A 17,412-nucleotide genomic window follows, 5' to 3' on the forward strand; every position below is an offset into this window, starting at 1 on the left:
AAGGTACTATTCTATTGCCACTAATATCATAATTATTTGGTTTAATTTTGACTCTTTAAAACTTTTTGTAAGGTATTAATTTCATATGAAAATTTATAAGATTTATATATACTAACTTTTGTCATGATATTAATGGCCATATAGAGTACTAACTAATCTTAGAAAAAAAGCTTCTTATAGCCTCCTGTACATGATTTTGGGTTTGAGTTCTATCAGGTTTCTGAAGTTAAACATGATCACACCTAACACTGACTTTAAAATCTCAAAAACAATGATGGGGCACCACAATTACAATTCCATTAGCATGATGATAATACCACTAAGCTGATACACACCACCCTAAGATTGGCTTTGGACTACAAACTGCTCAGGACAAATTTGAGATGGCTAGCTGAGAAGATCCAGCCTCATAGACTACTCAAGTAAGGACTTGAACAAGCCCTGCACTTTCCAATTATGCAGAGACTTGACAACAAATAATAAAGGTACCTGTCTCAGGACTTGATAATTAACCCAAAATTTTCTTTTCAGGATCCTCTAAAGATGACTTCACCCCCAAACAGAGGGAAGTAATTTTAAGAACATTATGTCCACATTCCCAAGAGGTGGTGTGGGTGGTTTTTTGGTCGTTCATTGGTTTTTGGATAATTGTCATTGTTTAGGATGTTTGATTACAAAGGAGATTAGATTCAGAGTTCTTTTTAAAAAAAAGAAAAGAAAAAGAAAAAAGAGGATATATATATATATATATATATATATATATATGATAAAAGGTAGATTATTGAATCTACTCTAATAAAAAGATATAGAAATGATAAAAAAGATTACATAATGCTCTATTAACTTTGAATTTTCTCAGTGCTAATGAGAAAGAAACAATAGCTGTGGAGAGACATTGGATAATAGAAAAAAACCTACAGATTTAAATCAGCCTACATACTTTAAAGATGTGCTGACCTCAGAATGAAAACCAGGATATGTGTTACATTGTGGATGAGGTTTTGCTTTTGCTTCTACAGGAGAAGATAAGTTGTGGATACCATCAAAATTGATAAAGGTTCAATTTGAATAAAAGAGACCTCTTAATTAGAAGAGGTGATAGTTCATCAACCAGCATAACCATCCAATTTAAACTAACTTATACCACTAACAAATGCTTTTCATTTAATCAGATATAACTTACCAAGAAGGAACCTCCCCAAAGTTAGTCTTGGGGAAAGGTTGTTGTGTTTGTCCTTCAGGAGAATGAAGGCAAAGGAATCTGAAGAACACTGGACAAATGAGATATCTGAAGAAAAAGGACAAATGATCTAGAAAATACATGTCCCTAGAAAAAGAGTAAGTTGGCCTATTGGTATATCACATACAAAATTTCATAACTCTTCCTAAATGTTTGTTTCTGCTCTTCTCTACAGACACTTAAAACAAATGGTCTTTTTGTAGTCCCAGTTCAATTAAAAATTAAATCTGGCTTTGGAGTTGGAGCATGACTTTCTCCTTCTCTAAACCCAAGCATGTTTATTAAAAGGAAAATGCAAATCTCCATATTGTGTCAGAAGAGCTATCTGATATAGGGCAGACAAAAACCAAAATTAAGAGACTATTCTATTGCCACTAATCTTAATTCTTTGGTTCTATTTTGATTCTTTAAAACTTTTATTAAGATATGAATTATATATTGAAATTTATAAAATATTTTATATATTTATGTGTATAAATATAATATATTTTTTAACTTTTGTTATGATATTAAAGGTCATATAGAGTACTAATCTAGAAAGAAAAAGGCTTCATTTAGCTGCCTATACACGTTTTTGTGTTTGAGTCTCTATCAGTTTTCTGCAGGAAATCATGACCACATTCCCAAGAGGTGGGAAGGGTCATTTATGGTCTTTCAATGGGTTTTGGGCTTGGAATAGTTGTCATTGTTTAGGATGGTTGGTTACAAGTTGTTATTTTTAATGGTTAGGAAAAAGACTAAACAAAGGAGAATAGATTTAAGGTTCTTGCGTTTAAAAAAAAAGAAAAAAGAGGATATAGATAAGATATTGAATCTACTCTGAAAAAAAGATGTATAAATGATATAATAAGGAGTAGATTATTGAATCTACTCTGAAAAGAAAAAAGAGAAGATATAGACATGATATAGATAAAAAGGTAGATTATTGAATCTACTTTTTTTTGCTCTGTAGACCAGGCTGGCCTCAAACTCACAAAGATCCACCTGCCTCCCAAGTGCTGGGATTAAAGGTATGAACCACCACCACCTAGCTTGAATCTACTTTTAAAAGGCAACTACTAGTTTTAAATATTTTACATTGGATTGGATTTTTGTATATTATATACAAATTAAATATGTTGATACAAATTTGAGATTGATTTTGTTAGAAAATATTGTACATATATTTCTAATCTTGTTCAGAATATTGTACCTATACAGTTCATTTAACAATATAATGCAATTTGCTAATCCTCAAATGTTATTATTACTAACTATTAGGATATAAAGAAATGAAGTTAGTAGTTAGACATTACTGTCAAACTTGTAGTCATATTAGGTATGTTTACAAGGTCAAGCAGAGATATATTTTAGATAGACAGGTCATCTTCAAACCCTTCAGAGAGCTACAAAATATGGCATTTAAGACGTTTTAATAATATAGATTTTTTTCTTTTTTTTAAATGACCATGAGACATGTCTTCTCCCGACCACACCAATCTACTTCAGAATACATATGGGCATTGAAAAAAAACCTCATATGGAGTTAACTTTCATTGTGGTAAAAGTTAGCCACTGGGCAAGAAAGTGTCCTCACATCAATGTTGACAGTATTCTGTCCAAAATGGACAAGCAGTACATCAAACAAAGGACTACTGATCCTTATCAAGACAAGTGTTGTTGCTGCTTTGGCAACAGGCATCCTCTGATGCCAGGGTAGTATGGCACCATCCCTGAAGTGTCTTTGCAGTCCAGAAAAGGTACAGTGCTCCTTTGAAGGCAGCTGATCAGACAGTGAACAGATGGCTTCCGGTGTGCAGTGGAACAGTAGCTGAAACAATTATTCTTGAAGGAGTAACTAGGCTGATGGAGTCTAATGTCTCAATGGTAGACTGGCATTTAATAAAATGATGAAGCCACCAACAAGCCGAGAAGAATGGGATCCCAAGATGAAGCCACCCACAAGTGGACTAGAATGTGAAGCTGAATTCCCAAAACACCAGCAATTTCCTGAATTTAAAATCCTGAATCATGACATGACACTGGCAGAATTCAGGTTTATCTGGTAAATGGAATACTCACATCAAATGTGAGGTCGAGCTATAGACCTTGTGTACATCCTACTTTACAAATTAATCTGTCACATATGCTAAGCCTGTCGGCCAAAGATGATGCAGAGAAACCCTGGGTGACTGTCTAGGCTGCTGGCTGTTTCTGTCATAACTCACATTTTTTGAAAACAATTTGTTTTTACTTCCTGTTTTACTAGGTAATATTATTTCCTTCTTGGGTCTCTGAGGGAGTTGAAGATTAGATAGTTGTAGTTACAGTTTTCCTTGTTAAGAAATTCAGAAAAGAAACTCACTAAGAGTTGTTAAGTTTATAAGTTTGAAAGACATCATAACATAGTTTTCTATTGGTAATATGAGATAGGATAGAAAGTGAAGTAGGTATATTTTGGACTTACCAAAATAGAATAAATAATGGAATATTTTCTCTGAATTTGTTAATTGTAAATGGACTAGACATTTTTGATGTATTTATTGCTTGTATATATTATATATAGTTATTGTACTTACTTTATATAGTTTTTCTTATATTAGTTATAACCCCCTTTTGTTATTTTAGACACAAAAAAAGAGGAAATGTGGTGATATATTATGTACTCCAATAAAGCTTTCCTGGGGATCAGAGGACAAACCCAACCAATATATTAAACATAGAGGTCAGGCAGTGGTAGCTTAATGTTAGCATTCAGGAGGCAGAGATCCATCTGGAACTCTGTGTGTTCAAAGCCACACTTTTGAACTGAGCCAGGCATGGTGGAATATGCCTTAATCCCAGCACTAGGAAGGAAGGAAGATGTCAGGGCTCAGAAAAGTATATAAGGGGTGAGTAAACAGGAAGTCTCTCACTTGAGGCTGAGGATTTCATAGAGGTAAGAATGTAGCTGGGTTGTTCTGTTTCTCTGATCTTTCAGCTTTTACCTCATTATCTGGTTCCAGGTTTTTTATTAATAAGACTTTTTAGCAGCTCATGTTACACTTAAGGTTGTAGTTTTTATTCTATTGTTAAAAATGAAGCAAAAACCTTTCAGCTTAATTGACAGTCCTGTATTTCTCACTGCCAGCTATTTGATTGCTAGTATTATTTTACTTTTTTTGTGAGACTTTATGTACTTTTATGTTAATTTGATTCACAAAGAATAATTTTTTTCTCTACTGAAATTATAAGAGAAGGTGGAAGATGACTGTTAATTTCCTGTAGAATTGTCCTTTTTGAAAATCTAACTGGACAATGATGTAATATGTGGGGTGTGTGTGTGTATGTCTGTCTGTCTGTCTCTCTGTGTGACTTTGCATCTGTATGTCTCTGTGTATGTACACTCTTATGCATATGAGTAAAAAAACGTATCCCTATAGACTACCTTTTTAAAAATTCTTCAAGAAATTCATGTGTATCTACAATGTGTTTTGATTATTCCCTGCTCTAACTTCCCCTCTAGTTCGTCCCAAATCTCCCACCAATCATTCTTCCCAACTTTATGTCTTTTCAACTTCACTGAGTGCAAATGGAGATGTATGTATGTGCAGCTGCTGACTCCACCCCCTGTGCATATGGGAAACACAAATTGGTTTCAGTGGGCAACTAAATTAAGACAGAGTTCAGAGGAAGATGTGGGGTCCATAAGAACCTGAAGGTAGAGACTGTAGATAGATATGACCAAAATACACTGTTTACATTTATAATTTATTTTAAATTTCACTTAGTCATTATTTTAAGATGTAAATCTGTAATTAAGTTAAATTACCATAATAACCTTACATTTCCTTTTTCAGCTACTGTGAAAATTCTATAATGAGAGAATTCAAAACATTTTAAATAACAAACATGAAAATATATTTAATCTTTCATATTCAATGGCATTTCAAAGTTTTTAGTGGAAATACAATTTTACATGTAGGAGAAATATACAGTAACTTTGTTCACTTTTAAAGACAATTTGAAACTGATGGAGTTATTTTGGAGATGCTGAAGTATCATTCACCTTTTTATTGCTCCAATTTTCCTTAAAGTATACATTCAGTCAATGGACAAATATCAAATTCAAAATTTTATTACTATAAATAAGTATTACCAAATAAGTATTGTTGTTGCCTCAGTGAATAAATTGGGTGGCTTTTTTTTTGAGACAAGGTTTCTCTGTGAAGTTTTGTTACCTGTCCTGGATCTCATTCTGTAGACCAGGCTGGCCTCGAACTCATAGTGATCTGACTGGTTCTGCCTCCTAAGAGCTGGGATTAAAGGCATGTGCCACCACCGCTCAGCCAAATTTGGTGTTTTTGATTTTAAAAAGTATTTAAAAATGAGAAGATGGAAGTTCAGTAAATACTTATTATATATATAAAAGTAAGAATTTGCTATAATAATTTATATTATATATATTTAGAATATATATTATATATTTAGAAATACAAGTATAAATTGCAAAATAAATCATTACAATGTATTATTTTGTGCATTATGTATGTGGTGCTTTTCCCAGATAAGAATCATATTTATTATTATAATAGTCACATAGTAGCAGACTTTGAAACCTAATTGCTTTCATGTGCTTCTAAGGTCTCTTTTTACCACTTCAATGATTAAAAGATGTGTCTTACTTGTAAATGTGTGCTTCTGTCATGCTATTCATATGAAATCATCATCTGAAACAAAATTCTGACTGTACTTTATCAGTACATAGATTCATACTACATCTCTAGGTTCACTAAAATATTGTTTACATATACATATACATATAAACATGACCCATGATTAGGTTGCTTTTGTTTGTTTTGTTTTGAAACTCTGTCTCCTGTAGCACAAGTTGAAATCAAACTCACCACCTAGCCAAGGATGACCTTGAACTTCTGAACCTATAGCCTCCACTGATGCTCAATCCTGATTAGTCTTAATAACAACTCAAAGTCAGATATTGGGGTAAAAGCTGAAAGATTAGAGAAGTAAAGGAACAGCCACAGTCACCTCTTACCTCTCAGACTCATTAGACTCAAAAGGGGCTGAGCTCTTATCTCTGACTTTCCTTATAACTTCCCCTCTCTGCCCAGCCATATCATTTTCTGTCTCCAGTCTGTATAGACTTCCAGACCTTTATGATTATCTAGTAGCTAGTTTCACACTCTGATCTTCAGGAAAGGTTTATTTGTCAGAACACAAACAAAATATCACATTTTCCCCTTTTTGTCTAAAATAAAAAGAGAAGTTTATAACTAACAGAAATATATGTGTGTGTGTGTGTGTGTGTGTGTGTGTGTGTGTGTACAATAACTATATATAAATATATACAGGCAAGAATTACATCAACAATGTCTAGTTCATTAACATTTGATAAATTCAGAGAAAATATCCCACCATCTATCTTATCTTGGTGAGTCCAAAGGGTTGTACCTAATTCACTTTCTATCCTAATTTGAATTACCAACCCAAAACTATCTTTTGATGTCTCTCAACCCTATACATTTTACATCTCTTTAGTGAGTTTATTTTCTGAATTTGTTAACAATGAAAAGTATAACTATAACTATCTAGTCTTCAACTCCCTCAGAGACCTGGGAAGGTAATAATATTATCTCAGTAAGCAGGAAGTGAAAACAAATGACTTCGAAAAACTGAGAAATGACAGAAACAGCTGGCTGCCTGCACAGTCACATAAGATTCTTCTGTAGCATTGGGGCATCAATCTTCATTCTATATGCTTAGAATATCTGACAGACTTTTCTGTGAAGCAAGATATTCTTAAGGGCTGTCCTACCTTGTCTTGGCAAATTTCAGCAGTCACTTTAATTTGTGTCATGATTATCCAACAAGCATACTGTCTACAGTTGAGGCAAGGGCACTTTCTTGCTCAGTGGCTAACTTTTGTCATAAAGATAGTAGACTCCATATGCAGTTTCTTCAATGTCCACCATCTTCTCTGAAGTATATTGATGCTGTCAGGAGCAGACATGATTCATTGTCACAAAAAAAAATGAACCCATGTTATTAAAACATCTTAAATGCCATATTCTGTGGATTTCTGAAGTGTTTAAAGACCACTGGTTTACCTAAAATATATTTGTTTGATTTTGAAAACACACCTGACATGACTACAAGTTTAATTGTAATAGATGACTAACTACCCACCTACATTTCCTTATTATCCTAAATAGCTTATAATAATAACTTTCAAGGACTAGAAATGTGCATTACATTGTTAAAAGAACTGAATAGGTATAATACCTTGAACAGGATTAGAAATGTATGTACAGTATGTTCTAACAAAAAAACCCTTTAAATTTGTATCAATATACATAAATCCATATCAATGTAAAATATATAAAACTAGTAATTGCTTTTTCTGTTTAAAAGTAAATATAATAATCTACCTCTTATCCTATCATTTCTCTAACATATGTACAGTAAAACAAAAATAACCTCAGTTTGTATCAATATACAAGAATCCAAGCCAATATAAAATATTTAAAACTAATAGTTGCTTTTTTGGTTTAAAAATAGATTCAATAATCTACTCTTTTAGCCTATTATATCTATGCTACATTATTTCCTTTTCAAAATAAGAACCCTGAATCTAATATGCTTTGTTCAACTTTTTCCCTGACCATTACCAGTAACAGCTTATAACCAACCACTGTAAACAGTGATGAATATATATAACCCATTGAAAGCCCAAAAACCATCCACCCAACCTCTTGGGAATGTAAGCCTTATATTCTTAAAATTACTTTCTGTTGTTTGTGGGTGATAACATTTTTAGGGGCCCCTTCAAATTATTCTGAGTAGTTTGTAGTCCAAAGCCAATCTTTAGGTGGTGTTTGTCAGTTTAGTGGAGTTATCATAGTCCTGGTAGAACCATCATTATGGGGCCCCATTTTCCTTTTGAAGACTTCAAAGGTCACTGGTAGACATGGCCATGGTTCATGGCAGAAAGTTTAAACATTTGAAATATCATTTACAGAAGAACACAAAGAGGTTAAGGTCAATATTTGTTATGTACATCCAGAGTACAAATTTTAATTCCTAGTTATTTAATAGAGACTCAAACCTGAAGTCATGTGCAGGAAGTTAGATGAAGCCTTTTTCTAGAATTAGTACTCTATATGACCATTAATATCATGGCAAAAGTTATATATATATATATATATATATATATATTTATGTATATATTTAATGTATACACACACATATATATATTATAAATTGTGAGATAATATTTATACCATAAGGAAAGCTTTAAAGAGTTAAAATAAGCCAGGTGGTGGTGGTGTACAACTTTAATCCCAGCACTCAGGAGGCAGAGCCAGGGGGATCTCTGTGCGTTTGAGGCCAGCCTGATCTACAGAGTGAGATCCAGGACAGACACCAAAACTACACAGAGAAACCCTGTCTCGAAAAAAAAAAGAGTTAAGGCAAAACCAAAGGATTATGAGATTAGTGGCAATAAACTAGTCCCTACATGTTGGTTTTTCTTCTGTTCCATATTAGGTAGCTTTTCTGACATGAGACAGAGATTTTGGATTTCACTTTAACGAGCATGCTTGGGTTTAGAGAATGAGCGAGTCACACTCCAGCCCCAAAGCCAACTTTAATTTTCAATTGAACTGGGACTACAAAAAGACCATTTGCATCATATATCTGTAGAGAAAGGCATAAATAAACATTTGGGAAGATTTATGAAATTTTATCCTGTGGAGATGTGAAATACCAATAGGTCAATTTACTCTTTTCCTTGGGACATTTATTTCTGGATGATTTGTCCTTTTTCTTCACATGTCTCATTTGTTCAACAGTCTTCAGATTCCTTATCTGAATGTTTTCACTTTCCAGAAAAGACAAAACCAAAACTGTGCCCCAACCCTAATTTTGTGAGATTCTCTCCTAGCAGGTTATATCTGAGCAAATGAAAATCATTTGTTAGTTTTATAGATGTGTTTTGATTGAACAGTCGTGCTGTTTGATGAACTCTCACTTGTTCTAATCAAGCGGTCTCTCTTGTTCAAATCTAATCTTTATCAATTCTGATGGTATTCATAGGTTTTCTTCTCCTATGGAAACAAAAGCAAAACCTCTTCCCCAACATGACACATATCCTGGTTTCCATTATGAGGTCTGCACATCTTTAAAGTATACAGGCTGATTTAATTCAGTAAGTTTTTTTTCTATTATCCAATGTCTCTCTGCAGCTGTCATTCCTTTCTCATTAGCACTTAGAAAATAAAGATAATAAAGCATTATGCAATTTATTTCTAAGAGTCTTTATTATTCCTTTCTGTTCATTAAGCATATATTTTACAGTTTGATTTGTTTTTTCTATAACTGCTTGCCCTGTAAGATTATGTGGTATGCCTGTAATATACTTTATATTGTATTGTGCAAAAATCTATTTCATTTTACTAGAGACATATGCTAGAGTATTGTCACTCTTAATTTGTACAGGTGTACCCATGATGGCCATGACTTCTAACAAATGTATGATTACAGAATAAACATTTTCAGAACTCAAAGCAGTTGCCCATTGAAATCATGAATAAATACCTATGGTATGATGTGCATATTTTAATTTTCCAAATTCTGTAAAATGAAACACATCTATCTACCAAATTTCAATTCTTTGACTACCCTTTGGGTTATTTCATGCATGTAGTGGAGTTTGGCTATATAAAGAACAAATGGGACATTTCCTTATAATTTCCTTTGCTTCTTGCCAAGTGATGGAAAAATATTTTTTCAAACCTTTGTACTTACATGGTATTTTTTAAATGAAATTCTGAGGCCTCTAGCACATTCTTCACTAATAGTTAATCAATTTCATCATTACTTTGTGTTAAAGGGCCTGCTAGACTCGTATGGGATCTAATGTGTGTTATATATGGGATGATTTTTATTTCTGATTATTTCTGAATATATAATAAAGTCAATTCCATATCATCTGATATAAATTCAGCAGTTTCAATATGCAAAACACTCTTTCTGCATATTGAGAATCAATAATGATATTAATAGATTCTAAAAAAAATCTAAAAATACCATGAGAACTGTATGTAATTCTGACTTTTGAACATAATCATAAGGGCTTTGAGCCACTTTATTCAAATGTCTTCATTTATAACCCACCTTTCCTGATTTGCTTGTATCAGTATGGAATGTAGGGGTTCCAGAAATTGGTGTCCCCCATACAATGTGAGGAAGGATGCAATTAATTCTCTTTATAAACTGAATTCTCTTTCTTTGGGGATATTTGTTGTTAATTTCTCCCCAAAAAAATTACTGTAATTTGTTTGCCAATATTCATTTTCTACCCATAATGAGTCAATTTCAGCATTAGTGCAAGGTACTACAATCTCTATTTGACTCTATTCCTACTAATTGACAAAGTGTAAATTTTCCTCTTATAATAAACTTGGAAAACTTTCCCACATAAGTTTTAAATTTTTTACTCTGTTTATGTGGTAAAAAGATCCATTCTAAGATAATACCTTCTCTCTGCATTAAAATTCCTATAGTGGAATATGTAGAGGGTAAAATAAACAGAATGCCATCAAGCTCCAGATGCAAATGATCTACATGTCCATATTGTAATTTATTTTCCAGCAAAGACAATTGTCCCTCAGCTTCAGGTGATAATTCTCTTGTACTATTTAAGTCCTTGTCACCTTTCAAGGCTTGAAACAAATTACTCAGTTTCTGAGTTGTTACTCCACTAGTGTGCCATGGATCGGTAATGTCTCTCAGCAATTTCTGAAAGTCATTAAGAGTAAGCAGTTGTTCTCTCCTGACTTGTACCCTTTAGGGTTGAATATTTTGTAGATCTATTTTGTATCCTAAGTAATTAATAGCATCTCTTCTTTGTATATTTTTAGGAGCAATTTTTGAACCCCAACAAGGCAAAATTTTCTTTCAACATTTTCTCTAAGGTATCTACATTTGAAGTAGCTAGTAAAATATCCACATAATGGTAAACTGTAGATTGAGGAAACTACTTATCATTTTCAGTGGCTGTCATACAAAATATTGGCAGAGGGTAGGGCTACTTAACCTTCCCTGTGGGAGAACCTTCCACTGATATCTCTTAATATGCTGAGAATTATTATAATTAGGCTCTAGGAAGGCAAATTTTTCTCTATCTTTTTTTCTTGTAAAATTATAGTGAAGAAACTGTTCTATCATCCAGGGCAGTATGGTTTCTTACAATCAATAGACATTAGGTTATTTAATTGCTCTAGGAAGGAATTCCTGCATGGTGACAGGGAATGACTAAACACAATTTGACATGTGGGCCTGTGAGAGGCACCCCCCCCAAGATATTTACAGATTGCAAAGGGTTACCTTGTCTGTCCCTTGTTGATCTACACTCATTGTTCCAACGCCAGCCTTTGCCAAACCTTCTGCATACTCCAGAATGGAAGGGCATTCTGTTTGGATTATTCTCAAAAAAACATTGTTTCTAGGAATGTTTTGCATGCAATCCCTTTTTAGGTAAGCTTGTTTACTACAATAATAACACTTGTTATTTTGATATTCCTTCAAGCCTCTGGAAATTATCTCTCCTATCCAAGCGTCATTATGGTTATGAGATTCAATATTGACTGTATCTCGGATCTATTCCTCTATTGGTACTGATCTTGCTTTTAAAGACCAATTAGCCTTTTGCAATATGAATCAGCACTTTCAAAAGCCAGAGATTCAATTATTAGTTGTCTAGCTTCTCAATTTGGTATCATTCTATTTATTGTTGAAGTCAATCTTTGTAGAAAAATCAGTGTAGTGCTTTTTTTGTTTTTTGGCCCTGTAAAACTTTAGTAAATGATTCCATTTTCTTTCAGAATTCTTCAAACCTGTCCCAATCATTCAAAGTTGCTGCATGGCACAGAGCCAGGTTGTGGTCATCATATAGAAACTGTCTTTATACATTAGTATAATCACCCTCTCTAAAAATTTGTTCTTGGGAGATTTCAATAACTCTATCCCTACTTTGGTGTTCAATGGTCCTAGCCTCAGAGTTCCACCAGGTCCTCCACTGCAATTGAGTACCAGGCTTTAATATGGCTGTAACCAAGTTTCTCAGGTCTTGCGAGATAGTTATGTAACAAGCTGACCACGAATTTAACATCTGTTTCACAAACAGTGAATGTACAGCATATGAGACTATTGCTTCTTTAAATCTCCTCAAATCTAACATTTCCACAGAAGTCCATTTGTCTCTTGAATAGCCTTGGGAATACCTGTCATTTGGAAGTTCCTGTAATGTGACTGGATAATTTAAGATTGGTTGTTTTAAACTCTCTAAACTTATAATGCAATGCTGAGGTTGATTCTCCTTTAAATACCTCTATCTTGGTCCTAGTATCTCTTTGCTCTGTTTTAATAAGTTTTCTAAAATTTTTATCTTGGCATTCATATTAACCAACTTTTTTAGAGATAAGAAAAGAATGATCAAATGGATAGTTTATAATTGACATTACATCCCATCTAACTTAATTATCCTCACATTTTATTGTTTCATTTTTAAACCATTCATTGTATAATCATACAGAGGCCTAACCAGTTTTCTACTGGTTCTGGCTCTAGCAAAGTCAGCATAATGATGTATTAGAGTAAATTTCCTAGAATCAAATTGTCACGGATTTTATATGCTATACTGGAGTGCTCTGTATGGCACAGACAAATACACAAGTGAAATCAATGTAACATTTCACTGTTGCCAGTGTCTCGGTATACACTTTGCAATGTACTTATATATTTAATATAGTACAAAACTGAGATATTAGCACCAAGCACTGTTAAGCATATTCATAGTCATGGGGACAGCCTCTATGATGACCATAAATTAATATACAACATTCAATCATAGTTATAGAGTGAAAATAATATTAGTGCTACCTAGCTAAATTTCCTTCTGTGGAAGTTTGTAGAGCTCTCTAAAACTCTCTGACAAGTGATCTTATTATTTGTTACTGATCAATTGCAGACCATCTTTTGAAGTAACTATCATTACCTTTATATTTTTCTGTGTCATCTTATACAAAAATCTAGCTCTTTTTTAAATGTTAGTCATTCACCCTTGTCAATATTTTGAACTGTTGTAATAATTGGGGGGAATCACACTCCCTGGGAAAAGAACATTATGTCTTTCCATAAAAAGTCATACCTAGAGTAATTAATTAGATCCACTGTAAAAATTTTCTCTAGAATAGAATTGCAGCTATCAGTTGGATCTCTAAACTTTTTAAATCTGCATAAAATGTTTAGTATTCCTGTTTCTTCTTTGTCTCACTAAATATGTTTGGATTGCTTAGGAAAAGCACTGTAATTGTTATCTCCAAATTGTTTAGTTTAACAATAAAATTAATTTCTAATATTAAAATTAAAATGATACTTTACACAAAATAAAGTAAAATATCCTTTATTTCACTAATGACAGTTTGAACTTTCTATATTTTTTATCTGTTGTGACCTGCCACACAGGACTTTTGTTAATGAGACACATATGCAGCCATCCTTGAATGGATTGTTTGTCTCAAGTTGTTCAAGTTCTTCATATATTCCGTAAGAAAACGATTCATTTTGCATCTGCATTGGGACATTGGGTCTCTCTCTCTCTTTCTCTCTCTCTCTCTCTGACACAGGGTTTCACTATAAAGTTCCGGCTATCCTGGAGCTCACTATGTATGCTAGGCTAGCTTTGAACTCATAGAGATCTGATTTCCTCTATTTTCTCAGTGCTAAGATTAAAGGTGTGCACCATGACACCCAACTACATAGAGAATATTTTGTATGTGCATGTATTCCTTTGAACTCTCTTAACCCTATATTGTGATAAAAGGCTTTTTGCTAATCTGTCATTTATCACATTGTGGCTATTTTCTCTCTAATCATAACTGAGAAGCTATCTACCTATGTTTTTCTAGATTTAGATTTTTAACTATTTTTCTTTGATAGTTGATATTTTAAAATTCATTTTTCTTCTATCAGATGGAGTTTGTTTAAATGATTTATCTGACTCTGGCAGCAATTACTGATAAATTTTTTTCTTAACTCGTTTGTTTTAATTCTTATGGCAGGAATCAATTAGTCAGTCTTATAAGCCTGTGAAGTTAGCTTTGCCCACAATTCTTTCTTCCAATGATATTACTTGTTTATTTTCATGACATACAATTTTGATAATAACTTTGTATTATATTTTGAAGCCCAGATAATATAAAACTTAAATATTATTCTTTGATTTAAAGATAGTAAATAATACTTTTTGCTCATATATATATATATATATATATATATATGTGTGTGTGTGTGTGTGTGTGTGTGTGTGTGTGTGTGTGTAACCTGAATATTTACTTTAGACACATCTTCATAAATTTTAATCAGAAAAATTAAAACTATAAAAGAATGCCATAAATTGATGTTACTAGTCCTTCATTATACAATTAATAGTAATTTTTTAAGTAATCAATTGGGATGCAGAGATCAATTCAAACATCATTATTTTTCACTACTAAAAGTAAATGTTGAGATGCATAAGTACCATTATTGCTACTACAGAAAAAATACAGCTACTGGGGTTTTCTGATTTTTACTAAGCACAGCAAATAATTGGAAACAATCTACTTGTTCATCAACAGATGTGTGGATATTTATTTTTCTGAAATTATCCTTTTTTGACCAAAATGCATGACTTCTAGTAAAGAATTTTAAACCAGTCTCCCAGGACTAGCAGACTGGTATCACTAAGATATCCTTTTATCTTTGTTGTCTCAATGACATATTTACTCAAGATAGGAACTGTACTACTGTAATGTTTTTTATTTGACAGTTTTTAGTACAATAATCATTTTATTACAATATTGCATCATTCTTTAGAATGACCCAGAGGCTGGATCTTGTACTATTAATATGCTCTAAATATACAGATTATCATTTATTTACATAATTGTTAGAAATCATAAGTGAAGCCATTGAAAACTTGGGTATTTCTTGAGTGATTTTGATTTCCCTTTCCTAAACTATGCTTGAGTTAATATAGTATTGCCATCTAGTTAATTATTCTTAAGGACATGGCAGAGAGTGTTAGCAGTCCTTGCGAGGGCACAGAATTGGCCAAGTCACAAGTAATGCTCCCTCCTCACCACCTCCATGCTGTGCATCTGAAGCTGTGTAGTTGAGCAGAAAAGCCAGAGGTAGCTTCTCATTCTGATTAGACATGTTTCCCTCTTAATCTTCATTCTTGCATTGCCTTTCAATTATTTTTTTATTTAACAGTTTTTAGTACAATAATCATTTTATTACAATATTGCATCATTCTTTAGAATGACCCAGAGGCTGGATCTTGCAGAGGTTTTGTTGAGTACAAGTTTAAATGTAATAGTTACTTCAACTTTTCAGTTTCTACACCAAACTCCTTTGCAACACAATTAATATCTTCAAAAGATTAAACTCCATTTCAACAAGTGAATGTAAATTTTCGATTTGAGGAGTTTGGTCTCTAGATGCACTGATCAATTTAGTGGTGTAAAATTCTATGACAGGCATTAATGGTCTTATATCTTATTAGTCTCATCCTACTGCCTGAAATTCTTTCATCTGAAAACATATGTCCTGGATACCATATGATGTTATTTTATATAGCTTTGTGATGGAAACAGATTTCTGACCATAAGAAAACAGCCTCTTAATTCTCCTAGATATTGTGTACAATGTATTTTGTCATGGCTGGAGAGAAGACTCAGTGGTTAAGATTGCAAACTGCTTTTTCAGGAGAAAGAATTTGGCCCCCAAATCCAAGTAAAGAGGCTCTGGCCTCTGTGAGCAATTGTACTCACCATGAAAATAAACAAAAATGCATACACACACACACACACACACACACACACACACACACATGCACACACGCACGCACGCACGCACACACGCAGTCACGTGCACACACACACACACATATGCACACACACACACACGTACACAATTAAAATTTTAAAAAAGAAACAAATAAAAGGGGGAAGTCTATTATGACAAATTAATCTACTATAAATGAATTGCCCTTTTTTTTTTTAATTCTAAGCACCAGACTTGACTGATATTCTTGGTATTTAGGTCCCAGTGTTTCCATCTATAAGATATTCCACATCTTACCTTGAAATGTAATCTGGTTTCCACTTGTATCTGCCTGTGTGTCAGTGAGGAACTGATCTTCTATGGATGCACAGATGGGATAGTCCACATCTTCCAGGCCCAGAGCCTGCAGTACCTTGCCAACTTGTCCAAGCCACACTACCTGGGAGTAGACGTGGCACAGGACCTGAACTCCAGGTACTGTCCTGCACTGGGGGAGGAAGGGTGTTGGGAGTCTATTCACTAGACACTGGACTTGAGTGTCCACACTGTAAATACCAATGATCACTCATACACAGGAAAGGAAATACACACACATACATATACACAGGGAGAGAGACAGAGACAGAGAGAGAGACACAGGGAGAGAGGAAAGATAGAATTTTTACACTCACATAATTGCTTTTTGTTAAAAATCACTGTAAATAATGTACTTAATGATGAGAAATTTTGTCTTCCTTACACAAAATTTGGCATTATTGAAAGTATGCATAATTAAGTCAAAATGTTTGGGGTTAAGGAAAGCAAATCTAGTGTAAAGACAGGTTAATAAATACTATAGTACAATTAAAATTAGTTTTAAACGGAATATAAAACTTTGTATTTGTATATATTTAGCAAATGGATCCATAAGAAACAATTCTATTTCTGGCCAATTAAAATTCCACTGTCAAATTGTAGGTACAAAGCATTTGATCAGAATCCACATTTTTTAATCACTACCAACCAGAGAAAACAACATCATTATTAAATGCTGGGAAAATGGTAATGATGATGGTAAACAAAATGGATAATGGTGTCTGGGATTCTGGATGTCTTCCACCTCTACTTTCTGAATGTGTAAAGAGAAAAGCAAGCATCTGGCATACCAGATGGTTTCTATTTGACATGCCCAAGGTAAAAAGAAGAATGTAGGATATAAAGACATGTTCCTACTGATACCAATAGTTAAGTATTCAAAGGATGCCACAAGCATTTTTTCTCTATAGGATATTAATGTTACTATGCATCAAAAAGAAATTTAACAA

Source organism: Peromyscus eremicus, chromosome 8b (assembly GCF_949786415.1).
Source record: "Peromyscus eremicus chromosome 8b, PerEre_H2_v1, whole genome shotgun sequence".
NCBI classification, from domain to species: Eukaryota; Metazoa; Chordata; class Mammalia; order Rodentia; family Cricetidae; genus Peromyscus; species Peromyscus eremicus.